Consider the following 14,592-nt stretch of genomic DNA (forward strand, 5'->3'; position numbering starts at 1 on the left):
AAGCTCTTTTAAATGCTTCATATGCATTGACTAATTCAATCCTCATAACTTATTTTAAAAAGTAGGTGACACTGTTACTCTTTTCCAAAGGAAGAAACTGAGAAACAGATTAATCAACTCTAAAATCAAAATGGAAATAAAATCTCCCCAATATTTGTCATTCTTTGTTTCTTTCCAGAAATCTTTGATCTAATTCAAATATAATTTAAATTATTTCAACAGGAAATTAGAGGCAGGGTGGAATGAGGTTACAAACAAAAAGTACTCTCAAACTCTCATCTTATATCAGAATTCAATAGCATATCTCACTTATATCAAGGTAACAGTATGCGTACAGTTCTCTATGTATTTCAGAACTGCCCCCCTTTTCAACACTTTCATAGACTGTTTGGAAGACAATTAGATTTTGAGATGTTGATTTGAAACCTGAGTTGTCATTCCTAGAAGTTGTGCAATAACTTTAATAACCTGGATAAAAGGCCAGTCACATGTTTCTAATCCATTATACGAAATAAAGGATGAATGATGTGTTTATTATGTATATACTATAACAATTATTTTCAAAGATTAAAGAAGTAAAGGAATATAAAGATGTAACAGTGGCTTGAAGCCATTCAATTCACTTTTAAACTTAGAGGTCATTTGCACTATCTGAGTCTATGATCTATGCATTCAATAAAGAAAAACATTTAGTTTTACAAATTAAAGGAAATAAAATAATAGATGTTAATGGCAAGTAATTTGCATACATATAACAATTATAAACCAAATACATAGAGAAGAATTAATTTTAAAACAGGTTTTCTTGCCTGAAGTCTCAAATAAAAAGAAAAAGAAATAATAATAATTAAGATCCTAGGAATATCATGTTTTTTTTTGTTTTTGGCTGAAGATTAATTCTCACCCTACTCACAGAACAAATCCTATCAATCTTATTGGTAGTTTAAAATACCAGTGTTGGGGGTGGGAGAAAATAGATTGTCCAATATTGCCAAAAATTCAGTTCAGTTAAGTTCAGTTCAGTCCCTCAGTCGTGTCTGACTCTGCGACCCCATGGACTGCAGCATGCCAGGCCTCCCTGTCCATCACCAGTTCTAGAGTTTACTCAAACTCATGTCCATTGAATCAGGGATGCCATCCAACTATCTCATCCTCTGTCGTCCCCTTCTCTTCCCATCATCAATATTTCTCAGCATCAGGGTCTTTCCAAATGAGTCAGTTCTTTCCATCAGGTGGCCAAAGTTTTGGAGTGTCATCTTCAGCATCAGTCTTTCCAATGAATATTCAAGACTGATTTCCTTTAGGATGGACTGGTTGGATCTCCTTGCAGTCCAAGGGACTCTCAAGAGTCTTTACCAACACAACAGTTCAAAAGCATCAATTCTTCAGTGCTCAGCAGATGGTGACTGCAGCCATGAAATTAAAAAAAAGATATATGCATTGGAATGCATAGTTCCAAAGACTAGCAAGGAGAGATAAGAAGGCCTTCCTCAGTGATCAATGAAAAGAAATAGAGGAAAACAATAGAATGGGAAAGATTAGAGATCTCTTCAAGAGAATTAGAGATACCAAGGGAATAGTTCATGCAAAGATGGCCTCAATAAAGAACAGAAATGGTATGGACCTAACAGAAGCAGAAGACATTAAGAAGTGGTGGCAAGAATACACAGAAGATAAAAAATATCTTCACAACCCAGATAACCACTATGGTGTGATCACTCACCTAGAGCCAGACATCCTGGAATGCTAAGTCAAGAGGGCCTTAGGAAGCATCACTACAAATAAAGCCAGTGGAGGTGATGGAATTTCAGTTGAGTTATTTCAAATCCTAAAAGATGATGCTGTGAAAGTGCTACACCCAATAGGCCAGCAAATTTAGAAAGCTCAGCAATGGCCATAAGACTGGAAAAGGCCTGTTTTCATTCCAATCCCAAAGAAAGGCAATGCCAAAGAATGCTGAGCACTCTCTAATCCCTGAGCACAAATCTAATCCCTTGAATTTATTTGTCACTTACACTGTATAATCGTAAAGGATTTAATTTAGGACATACCTGAATGGTCTAGTGCTTTTCCCTATTTTCTTCAATTTAAGTCTGAATTTGGCAATAAGGAGTTCATGATCTGAGCCACAGTCAGCTCCTGGTCTTGTTTTTGCTGACTGTATCGAGCTTCTCCATCTTTGGCTGCAAAGAATATAATCAATCTGATTTCAATATTGACCATCTGGTGATGTCCATGTGTAGAGTCTTCTCTTATGTTGTTGGAAGCGGGTATTTGCTATGATCAGTGTGTTCTCTTGATAAAACTCTATTAGCCTTTGCCCTGCTTCATTCTTTACTCCAAAGGCCATATTTCGCTGTTACTCCAGGTATATCTTGACTTCCTACTTTTGCATTCCAGTCTGCTATATGAAAAGGACATCTTCTTTGAGTGTTAGTTCTAGAAGGTTTTGTAGGTCTTCATAGAACTGTTCAACTTCAGCTTGTTCAGCATTACTGGTCAGGGCATAGATTGGATTACTGTGATATTGAATGGTTTGCTTAGAAAGGAACAGAGATCATTCTGTTGTTTTTGAGATTGCAACCAAGTACTGCAGTTTGGACTCTTTTGTTGACTGTGTTAATTACTCCATTTCTTCTAAGGGATTCTTGCCCACAGTAGTAGATATAATGGTCATCTGAGTTAAAAGCACCCATTCCAGTCCATTTTAGTTCACTGATTCCTAAAATGTTGATGTTCACTCTTGCCATCTTCTGTTTGACCATTTCCAATCTGCCTTAATTCATTTACCTAACCTTCCAGATTCATATGCAATATTGCTGTTAATAGCATAGGACCTTGCTTCCATCACCAGTCACATCCACAACTGGGTTTTGGTTTTGGTTTGGCTCCATCTCTTAATTCTTTCTAGAGTTATTTCTCCACTGATCTCCAGTAGCGTATTGGGCACCTACTGATCTGGAGAGTTGACCTTTCAGTGTCCTATCTTTTTGCCTTTTCATACTGTTCATGGAGTTCCCAAGGCAGGAATACTGCAGTGGTTTGCCATTCCCTTCTCCCGTCGACCATGTTTTATCAGAACTCTCCACCATGACCCATCTTTCTCGGGTGGCCCTACACAGCATGGCTCATAGTTTCACTGAGTTAGATAAGGCTGTGGTCCATGTGATCAGATTGGTTAGTTTTTTGCGATTGTGGTTTTCTGTCTGCCTGCTGATGGAGAAGGATAAGAGGCTTATGGAAGCTTTCTGATGGGAGAGACTGACTGAGGGGAAAACTTGGTCTTGTTCTAATGTCCAGGGCCATGCTCAGTAAATCTTTAAATCAATTATATTTTACAAAAATACTCATGAAAACTAAGTAGTTTTCAAAGTGCAATGTATATCCAGACTTGATAGCAAGGAATAGATTTTTGGATTAAAATAATACTCAGAACTCAAGAATAAATGTCCTCTTTACATATGTGACATATTAAGAGTATCTGAAAAAATATTGATCCCTTTAACCTAAAATAAAAGTATGTTTTTTTTCCAAACTTTCTGAACAGTCTCCATATTTAATAATTTCCAAAGTCAAAGACAGCATAATATTTTATTTGTTAAAATAAGTTACACTCATAAATTGAATGGAGTACTCACAGGCACCATAACAGGTTCTTTAAATATATCTTTTATTATTCACTCATGGATACCAATAATGCAACTGAAGGGAAAACACATCTATGGAAGGAGAGGAAAAATACAAACTTTGCCATCTATTTCTTTAATTCTAGGACTCTCAATGTGCAATTCTTAAGGAAGTTCTAAACAATGTTTTCATTCAAACTGGATTCTTCTTTTATTATTTAATGCAACCATAGATCTACAAATGCTTGTTAAAACAAATCCTCAATACCAGTTTGTTATCCATACTTGACCTGACATTTTATTCCGTTTAATACTGTGAATACAAAAATTTTATATCTTTATCCTCTTTTTTCTATTTATTTTGTTCAATATCATATTCTGCACATAACTGCTTCCTACATTAACTTAACAAACACGTGTGGAGCACCATATACCAAGTTCTGAACCTGAATAAAGTGCAGTGCTTTAACTAAAGAGTTTTACCATTGTTTCATTCCTCCAATTCAAAAGGTGGTAGAATGTCCCCATGAATATTACTTGTGTTCTATTAACTTCAAGTGATGAGAACAATCATAATACCTACTAAATCAGTGGTACATTGCCTATTCCTTAAATAGAAGGTTAAATATCATGAAAACCCAGGCAAATAGTGTCTGTGGAAGCTGGAATATAATTGGGAAAGTGGAATCTCAGCTCTAACACCTGAATTATTTCACTGACCCTGGTAGCAATCTAAATGTGGATCCCTATTCTAGTAATCTTACTTTTAGCACAACTCAGATGCTCATAACATTTCCCTCTTTCTCTGCCTCATATTCCATTTCTAACCAGCTAACCAGTTCTATGTTAATCTAGTCTAAACTCCTGAGAGGGAGAATCTAGTAAATGAATAACATTCTTCTTGTGCATACATTTGTGATTTAAGGATTTATTTTCAGGAAATTCCTTTGAATCATATTAACTTGTGAAGAATTCATTGCCTCAGCTTATCCAGGGCACTGTAGGAGATTTCATGCTTACACAATCACGGCCAGTCCTATATTTTCCAAGAGCCAAATATATCACTGTAATACTCTTTGACTAATTACTATTGAGATTTTTATCTATTCTCCTCCAATATAAGCATAAATTTCTTTACTTGTTTAGCATGACCCCCTAAAATCTATCACCATGCTCTTGGAAAGTGTCCATTGCAACACTCAAGTTTTAATCAATAAATTATAAAGGTTTCCTGGTCATTTTCATTTATTAGATCCAGTCAGTCTTAATTTGTGGACTATTATATATGAGGAAAACAGGAAAATACACTTGTACTATACACTACTCACACTATACAATCAACTTTGGATCAGATCAGATCAGATCAGTCACTCAGTCGTGTCCGACTCTCCACGACCCCGTGAATCACAGCACGCCAGGCCTCCCTGTCCATCACCAACTCCCGGAGTACACTCAAACCCATGTCCACAGAGTCGGTGATGCCATCCAGCCATCTCATTCTCCTTCGTCCCCTTCTGCTCCCGCCCCCAACCTTTCCCAGCATCAGAGTCTTTTCCAGTGAGTCAACTCGTCGCATGAGGTGGCCAAAGTATTGCAGTTTCAGCTTTAGCATCAGTCCCTCCAATGAACATCCAGGATTGATCTCTTTTAGAATGGACTGGTTGGATCTCCTTGCAGTATAAGGGAATCTCAAGAGTCTTCTCCAGCACCACAGTTCAAAAGCATCGATTCTTCGGCGATCAGCCTTCTTCACAGTCCAACTCTTACATCCATACATGACCACGGGAAAGACCATAGCCTTGACTAGACGGACCTTGGTTGGCAAAGTAATGTCTCTGCTTTTTAATATACTATCAAGGTTGGTCATAACTTTCCTTCCAAGGAGTAAGCGTCTTTTAATTTCATGGCTGCAATCAGCATCTGCAGTGATTTTGGAGCCCAAAAAAATAAAGTCTGACACTGTTTCCACTGTTTTTCCATCTATTTCCCATGAAGTGATAGGACCAGATGCCATGATCTTTGTTTTCTGAATGTTGAGCTTCAAGCCAACCTTTTCACTCTCCACTTTCACTTTCATCAAGAGGCTTTTGAGTTCCTCTTCACTTTCTGCCAAAAGGGTAGTGTCATCTGCATATCTGAGGTTATTGATATTTCTCCCAGCAATCTTGATTCCAGCTTGTGCTTCTTCCAGCCCAACGTTCCTCATGATGTACTCTGCATATAAGTTAAATAAGCAAGGTGACAATATACAACCTTGACATACACCTTTTCCTATTTGGAACCAGTCTGTTGTTCCATGTCCAGTACTAACTGTTGCTTCCTGACCTGCATACAGGTTTCTCAAGATGCAGGTCAGGTGGTCTGGGATTCCCATCTCTTTCAGAATGTTCCACAGTTTATTGTGATCCACACAGTCAAAGGCTTTGGCATAGTCAATGAAGCAGAAATAAATGTTTTTCTGAAACTCTCTTGCTTTCTCCATGATCCAGCGGATGTTGGCAATTTGATCTCTGGTGCCTCTGGATAGCTGCCTCTTATTGCCTCTTTGATTGCATTAAAAATACCAGGTAACAGGTACAGCTATATCTTCTAAAAAAAGTTTACTATGAAAAACTATATTTTAACAAAAGCAATTGCTTAATGATTTGTTATTTGGGTTTCAGCAGAATTCGTGAGACAATTTGTTCTGAACTGAATTACAAACTCTTCAGTTGCATTTCTCCAATATTATTTAGAAGACCAAATTATTTGGTCAAAAATCCTTTGTACTGTGGTGAAAATAGATACTGTGAATAGAAGTGAAGAAAAAAACCCTAATGTGAGCATTCCAACAGCTGTATGCATTATACAAAACCATAAAGTTAATCAGGAATAAAGTAGGAATTTTATTCCTTAAGCAGGAATAAAATTCTATCCAAATAAGTCCCATGAAAATAAAATTTTAGAATAACTGGCATATTTGTAATATGGAAACTGTTAGGACATAAATTATTTAGGTAGAAAATAAGAGTTACAAAAAATATAAAAACTATATTTTATACTTTTACAAAATAGTTTTAAAGCAAGCTTCAATTTTTCCTCAAAAATTACCATATATCAAACTTCTGCATTTGATATCTAATTTGCTCTATTTCCTCCAGTTCTCTAAATGCAACTTGAACATCTGAAAGTTCTAGGTTCACGAACTATTGAAGCCTCACTTGGAGAATTTTGAGCATTACTTTGCTAGCATGTAAAATGAGTGCAATAGTTTGGTAGTTGGAACATTCTTTGAAATTGCCTTTCTTTGGGACTGAAATGAACACTGACTTTTTCAGTCCTGTGGCCACTGCTGAGTTTTCCAAATTTTGCTGGAATATCGAGTACAGCACTTTCACAGCACTGTTTTAGGATTTGAAATAGCTCAGCAGGAATCCCATCACCTCCACTAACTTTTTTTGCAGTGATGCTTCCTAAGGCTCACTTGACTACTTTGCATTCCAGGATGTCTGGCTCTAGGGGAGTGATCACACCATCATGGTGTAATGAGATCACAGATGAGATGATAGGAACCAGAGATCAAATTGCCAACATCTGTTGAATCATGGAAATAGCAAGAGAATTCCAGTAAAACATATGTTTTATTGACTATGCAAAGCCTTTGACCGTGTGGATCACAACAAACTGTGGAAAATTCTTCAAGAGATGGGAATATCAGACCACTTTACCTGCCTCCTGAGAAATCTGTATGCAGGTCAAGAAACAACAGTTAGAAGTGGACATGGAACAACCGACTGGCTCCAAGTTAGGAAAGGAGTGCATCAAGGTTGTATATTGTCACCCTGCTATTTAAAATATGCAGAGTACATCAGGCGAAATGCCAGGCTGGGTGAAGCACAAGCTGGAATCAAGATTGGTGGAAGAAATATCAATATCCTCAGATATGCAGATGACATCACCCTTATGGAAGAAAGTGAAGAGGAACTAAAGAGCCTCTTGTTGAAAGTGAAAGAGGACAGTGAAAAAGTTGGCTTAAAACTTAACATTCAAAAAACTAAGATCACAGCATTCAATGCCATCACTTCATGAAGCAAATGGAAACAGTGATGGACTTTATTTTCTTGGACTCCAAAATCACTGCAGATGGTGATTTCAGCCATGAAATTTAAAGACGCTTGCTCCTTGGAAGAAAAGCTATGACCAACCTAGACAGCATATTAAAAAGAAGAGACATTACTTCACTTACAAATGTCCCTCTAATCAAAGCTATGGTTTTTCCACTAGTCATATATGGATGTGAAAGTTAGACCATAAAGAAAAGCTGAGCATGGAAGAATTGAAGCTTTGAACTGTGGTGTTGGAGAAGACTCTTGAGAGTCCCTTGGACTGCAAGGAGGTCAAACCAGTCAATTCTAAAGGAAACCAGTCCTGAAGACTGATGCTGAAGCTGAAGCTCCAAAACTGTGCCCACCTGATGTGAAGAGCCAACTCATTGAAGAAGACCCTGATGCTGGGAAAGATTGAAGGCAGGAGGAGAAAGGGACAACAGAGGATGAGATGGTTGGATGGCATCACCAACTTGATGGACATGAGTTTGAGCAAGCTCCGGGAGTTTGTGTTGGACACAGAAGCCTGCCATGCTGCAGTCCATGGGGTCACAAAGATTTCAACACACCTGAGGCTACTGAACTGTACTGAACTTATTTCAAAAAGTTTTTATGTCTCTGTCAAAAGTTGGTTGTAAATATGTCACTACAATGGCAGTGCTATCTTAAATTAAGGGGATAATTGATTTAGTAATGATCTGAAATGAATAAAGTCTGAATGTCTTATATCTCAAAACAAAGATAACTTATTTTGAATTCAGGTTAAAATGGGGGGAAAGTGAAAGTCGCTCAGTCGTGTCTGATTCTTTGCGACCCAACGGTCTATAAAGTCCATGGAATTCTCCAGGTCAGAATACTGGAGTGGGTAGGCTTTCCCTTCTCCAGAGGATCTTCCCAACCCAGGGATCGAACCCAGGTCTCCCACATTGCAGGTGGATTCTTTACCAACTGAGTCACAAGGGAGGCCAAAGAATATCGGATTGGATAGCCTATCCCTTTTCCAGCTGATCTTCCTGCCCCCAGAAATCGAACTGGGGTCTCCTGTATTGCAGGTAGATTCTTTACCAACTGAGCTATCAGGAAGTCCTAAAATTGGTGGGGAGCGGGGGTAGGGTGGTATTTAATATACCTTCTACCATTCAAATTTTTAATTTTTGAAAATTGCTCTGAAACAATCCTGTAGCTATAGATACGATGCAAACACTCATCTATTCTAAATTTATGCTTTCTGCATTTAGTTTTCTTTTCAAAGTTACAGGTCATAGCCTTCTTTGAGACTGGGATAAAATCGTTTTTCCCTCACCACAGAAAAAATGCAAATAAGTATGCCTTCTCAAAATTTTGTCTGTAATTGATTAGGGTCATGTTGGAGAACATTATGCAGATCAATGTACACTAGATTAAATATTCTCATCCTCTAGAACTTTGTATTTAAGGATATAGCTATCCTGTTTCCATTGTAAATTTTTCTTTATATGCATTCAGTAAAAACATACAGACTGTTTTCATATCAGTTAGGACTCTCATGTCAGAAAATCCAACTCAGCCTCTGAAAATTTCAAGGGCAGACTTTAGCCATAATCAGATGTAAGACCTCTACGGTTACAGGAGTTTTTCTCTATATATACTAACTCCTTTTCTCTCTGTGTTAGTCGCTCAGTCGTGCCTGACTCTGCAACTTCATGGACTGTAGCCCAACAGGCTTCTGTGTCCATGAGATTTTCCAGGCAAGGATACTGGACTGGGTTGGCAGTTTCTTCTCCAGGGGATCTTCCCAACCCAGGGATCGAACTCAGATCTCCTGCACTGCAGGCAGATTCTTTACCGACAGAACTACAAGGGAAGCTCTTTTACACAACTCTCTTCAAGGTAAAGAGCTCTCATCAACAGCTTAATGCTTTCTACTCTCATTCTATTTTAATTTTAGAGAGAAAAAAGTGAAATGATTTTTCTCAGAAGCCACAGCAACATTCTAATGCATCCCATTGGCTCTGATTATAAACCATTTATTGTAGTTATATCCTGATTTCCCAAACCTGTGTACCCATCCTTTCTCCTATGTATCCTCAAGATTAGGGAAAGAGCCAAATCCATCAAAAACACTTGAGAGAAATACATTAACACCTGCAGGTAATCTGGACTATGATTTTCAGAAGAAAGAGTGAATGGCTATGTAAAGTAAAAAATAAATAAATATATTAATATTTACTCTCTGGCACATATGCCCTTAGGTGATAAAAATAAATAAAATCCTAGGCCTCAAAGAGATCTCTGGTTTATAGACTAAACATCCCATACACTATAAATAGTACAAAACAAACACACACCTAGATAACAGGCCAGTGAATTCTCTTATCACTGAATAATTTCTGATACCTCCTAACTGGTGACCTTGCTCTCCAGTTCAAACTTTCTCCAAATGTAATTTCTAGTGAAAAGTCTTCTTTATAAAGCTAATCCAAATGATGTTAAAATATAAAACACTTCCAATAAATATTAATTATTTAAGTAAGACTTACCTTTTAAAGTAAGAATAATCCTCCCAATAAATGCCACTTTTAAATGTCTTTACCTTTTTTCTGACAGATTCCTCAAAGTTATTAATGAGAATCTCAAATAATTATGGTGCAATAATTATGCGTCATGTTCTGAAACCTCCAATTCCACCTACTCTGAAAAAAACTTTTGATTTTCTGGACACCTTAGCTACTGAGCCACTTCATTTGCTCATTTACACCTTTTTTGCCACTTTAATTTCCAGTACATGTTTATTGTTACTGAGACCTGTGCTTAAATCACAATTTCTCTTTCAGTAGCTATGTGGTATGCATAACTTTTCTATTTCTTTATTTCCACAGTAAAAAATTACATTTCTTAATCTATAGAATCATCGTGATATTTATAAAAAATACTGTATATGAAAGCAACATGTAAGTAATAGTTGCTTAGCCAATATTAGGGCTTCTTTGGTGCCTCAGTGATAAAAAAAAATCTACCTGCCAATGCAAAAGACTCGGGTTCAAACCCTGGGTCAGGAAGATCCCCAGAGAAGGAAATGGTAACCCACTCCAGTATTCTTGCCTGGAAAATGCATGGACAGAGGAGCCTGGCAGGCTATAATCCATGGGGTCACTAAAGTGTCAGACACGACTTAGCAACTAAACAGAAGTCAATATTTCTCCTCATTCCTATTTGCATCAATGTCACTCTCTATTTTCATCAATTTATTGGCAACCACCTTACCTGCTTTGCTCAAGCAATCTTTTTAATGTATTCATGGCCATTCAGTCACCTTCTACTAATAATGCAAATCTTGACTTTTCAGTTCAAGCTGAAACTTGTAGAGCTCAAGCTGAAACTCCAAACCTTGGCCACCTCATGTGATGAGTTGACTCACTGGAAAAGAGTCTGATGCTGGGAAGGATTGGGGGTGGGAGGAGAAGGGGACGACAGAGAATGAGATGGCTGGATGGCATCACCGACTCGATGGACATGAGTTTGAGTGAACTCCGGGAGTTGGTGATGGACAAGGAGGCCTGGCATGCTGTGATTCATGGGGTCGCAAAGAGTCGGACATGACTGAGCGACTGAACTGAAGTTTTAATTTATTTATATTTTCTTTTTGAAACAACTGTAATTCACTTTTCCATACAGACCCTGCACTCCATAATTTTTAAAAATGTTGATGAGAAAAGCTTAAAAAAATAGGACTAAGCTTGGCGCAGATCCAATAGCCAACCTATTAGTGACACCATATATATATATATATATTTATATATATTTTTTAATTACACAGCCCAAACTTTGAGCAATGTGTTGCCAATCTACTGCATGTTTTTTTTTATTGCATATGTAGCACACAGTATAAAAACAATCAACCAAATCTGAGTCCATGGGTCAGCTGTCTTAGAACATAAGGCATGTATATACTCAGGAAAACTGGTCCACTTAGAGGTCATAAATCCAAGATGGCCAGTGCCACTATAAGAAGAAGGAAATCTGAATACAGAAATACATGCACACAGGAGAATGCCACATGAAAACAGAGGCATAAACTGACGTTGTGGTTGTGTGTGCTTAGTCATGTGCAACTCTTTTCAACCTCATGGACTATAGCTCACCAGGCTCCTCTGTCCATGGGGAGTCTCCAGACAAGAATACTGGATGGGTTACCATGCCTTCCTCCAGGGGATCTTCCCAACCCAGGGATAAACTCAGGTCTCCCACATTGCCGGCAGCTTCTTTACTGTCTGTGCTACCAGGGAAGCCCTACCACAGATTAAGAAATAGCAAAATTGGTAGCAATTAACACAAGCTAGAAGAAAGGTGTTTGTTAGGAAACTAGTACATTCACTATCAGAATCTTAACCAAAGAAGTTGAGGTGGGAAATTAAGTTTTGAGTATTAAATGATTTGTTCTGTTGTATAAGTTTGTATGGAGTGAGGCTGTAACTTTAACTGAATCATTGTTTTGGGAACAGAACTCATGTTATTAACATCACCTTAACTAGCTGAAATTTTTCAAATATCTAAGTTTATGATGTAGAGGGAGGTAAATTAATTCCAAAATTTCCCTGAATATGGAATTCACTCATAGGTGTGCTGTGTGCATGCACACATACACATGAACACACTTTCAAACATGTCACTTCATACCTAATAACATGAGTAGTTAAATTAGCCTTATTAAAGGACCAGGCTTTATAATCACAAGACAAATCATTAGGATAAAGAAAATAGCATCAGACCATAAGAGTAAAATAGCTGAATAACTGATATACATGACAGATTATGGGATAAAGTGGTTAGATATACTTTGGCCACCTCATGCGACGAGTTGACTCACTGGAAAAGACTCTGATGCTGGGAAAGGTTGGGGGCGGGAGGAGAAGGGGACGACCGAGAATGAGATGGCTGGATGGCATCACCGACTCTGTGGACATGAGTTTGAGTGAACTCCGGGAGTTGGTGATGGACAGGGAGGCCTGGCGTGCTGTGATTCATGGGGTGGCGGAGAGTCGGACACGACTGAGCGACTGAACTGAACTGAACATTATAATTTAAATAATATGTATATTATATACATTATATTTAATATATATTTTATTTACATATTATAACCTATTATGGATTAAATATAATATATAAATTAAATCTAATATATAATAAATTATATAATAAGTGGTTAGATATAATTATAGATATGGTTAGATATAACATAAGATCAATGCCAAAACTAAGTCATAAAACATAGGAGCAACGCTGGTGTATCTGATTCATGTCCATTATAATTAATCTCAAGTTACGGTGGATCAGATGACACTCCTGCCCTAGAAAGAAGGGAAAAAAAAAAATCCTACCTCTATCCAATATTCTTTTGGTTTAAACCACAGTCTCCTCTAAAATGAGATTATTAACATATTGCAACTAGCACTTCTCAGCTTTATGCATGAAAGTCTTTATCAAGATTTTCTTTAAGAGTTTTTGTAAAGCTAGAGAAAAAGGGAAGTAGAAGAGGAAATGGAATGGAGACACCCAATCCTAAGCTGCTTCCTGATTTTGTACACAGCTGCTATTGGGGAGAGCATTTAAAGTACTGTTTCGCCAGTTCTTTTAAGTTTTATTATAGCTGCCATCAGAAGCTTTACAGAATTGCCCTAATATTTGTGTATATCTCTTCAGACTCTAATTTATTCCAAATCTGCAGTACTTATCATATGTACATTAAATAATACAAAATTTAAAAAATTTTCTCTTTCCAAAGGATAAAATGACAACCTACACACTGGAAAAGAATATTGGCAAAGCACTAATGGAAAAAGATTCATATTAATACATACTCCATGTATCTTTGGGACCTGTCGGCTGTGGCAGTCTCCCTTCCTAGCCATGGAAGAGCATATTCTTGTTTATTGGCAAAGCTGTCACCATTTAATTGGTATGGATTCTGACTTGCACAAGTAACATTCTTCACTTTAAAAAGCTGCAGTGTACTGGGTTATTGGGCAAACATTAAACTACTGTTCAAATGTGTTTTTTTTTTTTAAAAAAAAAAAAGAATACATAAAGAACTCTGAAATCTCAACCATAAAGAGAAAAAAATCCAATGGACAAAAGACACCAATAAATATTTCACAAAAGAAGACATACAGATAGCAAATAAGTTCTTGAAAAGATGGTCCACATCATTAGCTATTAGGGAAATGCAGATTAAAATCATGGTATCATTTCACTCCTTTCAAAACGGGTAATATAAAAAAAATAGTAACAGCTCCAAATGTTACAATGATATGGAATCATTAAATCACTCACATACTGCTGGTAGAAATATAAAATGGCAAGGCCACTCTGGAAACAGTTTAGTTTATAAACTGTTTTAAATGTAAACAGTTTATATTTAGTTCTTGTAAACTAAATATACTACTACTGAATAATCCAGCAAAACACACTCTCACATATTTTCCAGAGACATAAAAATATGTTTTCATGCGAAAATCTGCACATGAATGCAGGTAGGAATGATAAGAAACTTTATTCATAATGGTCCAAAACAAGAAACAATACATTCACCCTTCAAAAGGTGAATGATTAAACAAACTGGTAAGATATGGTACGCATCCATATCATGGAATGCTCAGTGCTCAGTTGCTCAGTCGTGTCTGACTCTTTGCAATCCCATGGACTATGGCTCACAAGGCTTCTCTGTCCATGTAATTTTAGAGGCAAGAATACTGTAGCAGTTTGCCATTTCCTACTCCAAGGCATTTTCCCAATCCAGGAGTCGAACCCATGTCTCTTGAGCCTCCTGCATTGGCAGGTGCATTCTTTACCATGGAATACTTCTCTGCAATAAAAATGTGTTATTAAAAAACACAATAAAC

The 14,592-nt window shown here is 37.2% G+C and overlaps 1 non-coding gene across 1 annotated transcript; it reads left to right on the forward strand.

Annotated features, from left to right (window-relative positions):
- Positions 1 to 13,550: 13,550 nt before the first annotated feature.
- LOC129538749 (small nucleolar RNA SNORA24) lies at positions 13,551 to 13,680 on the forward strand. The gene has a single exon (XR_008682291.2). It is a non-coding gene; the product is annotated as a small nucleolar RNA SNORA24 (small nucleolar RNA).
- Positions 13,681 to 14,592: the final 912 nt, after the last annotated feature.

The sequence above is a fragment of the Moschus berezovskii genome, chromosome 2 (assembly GCF_049115385.1).
Source record: "Moschus berezovskii isolate FMDL1 chromosome 2, NW_MosBer_1.0, whole genome shotgun sequence".
NCBI classification, from domain to species: domain Eukaryota; kingdom Metazoa; phylum Chordata; class Mammalia; order Artiodactyla; family Moschidae; genus Moschus; species Moschus berezovskii.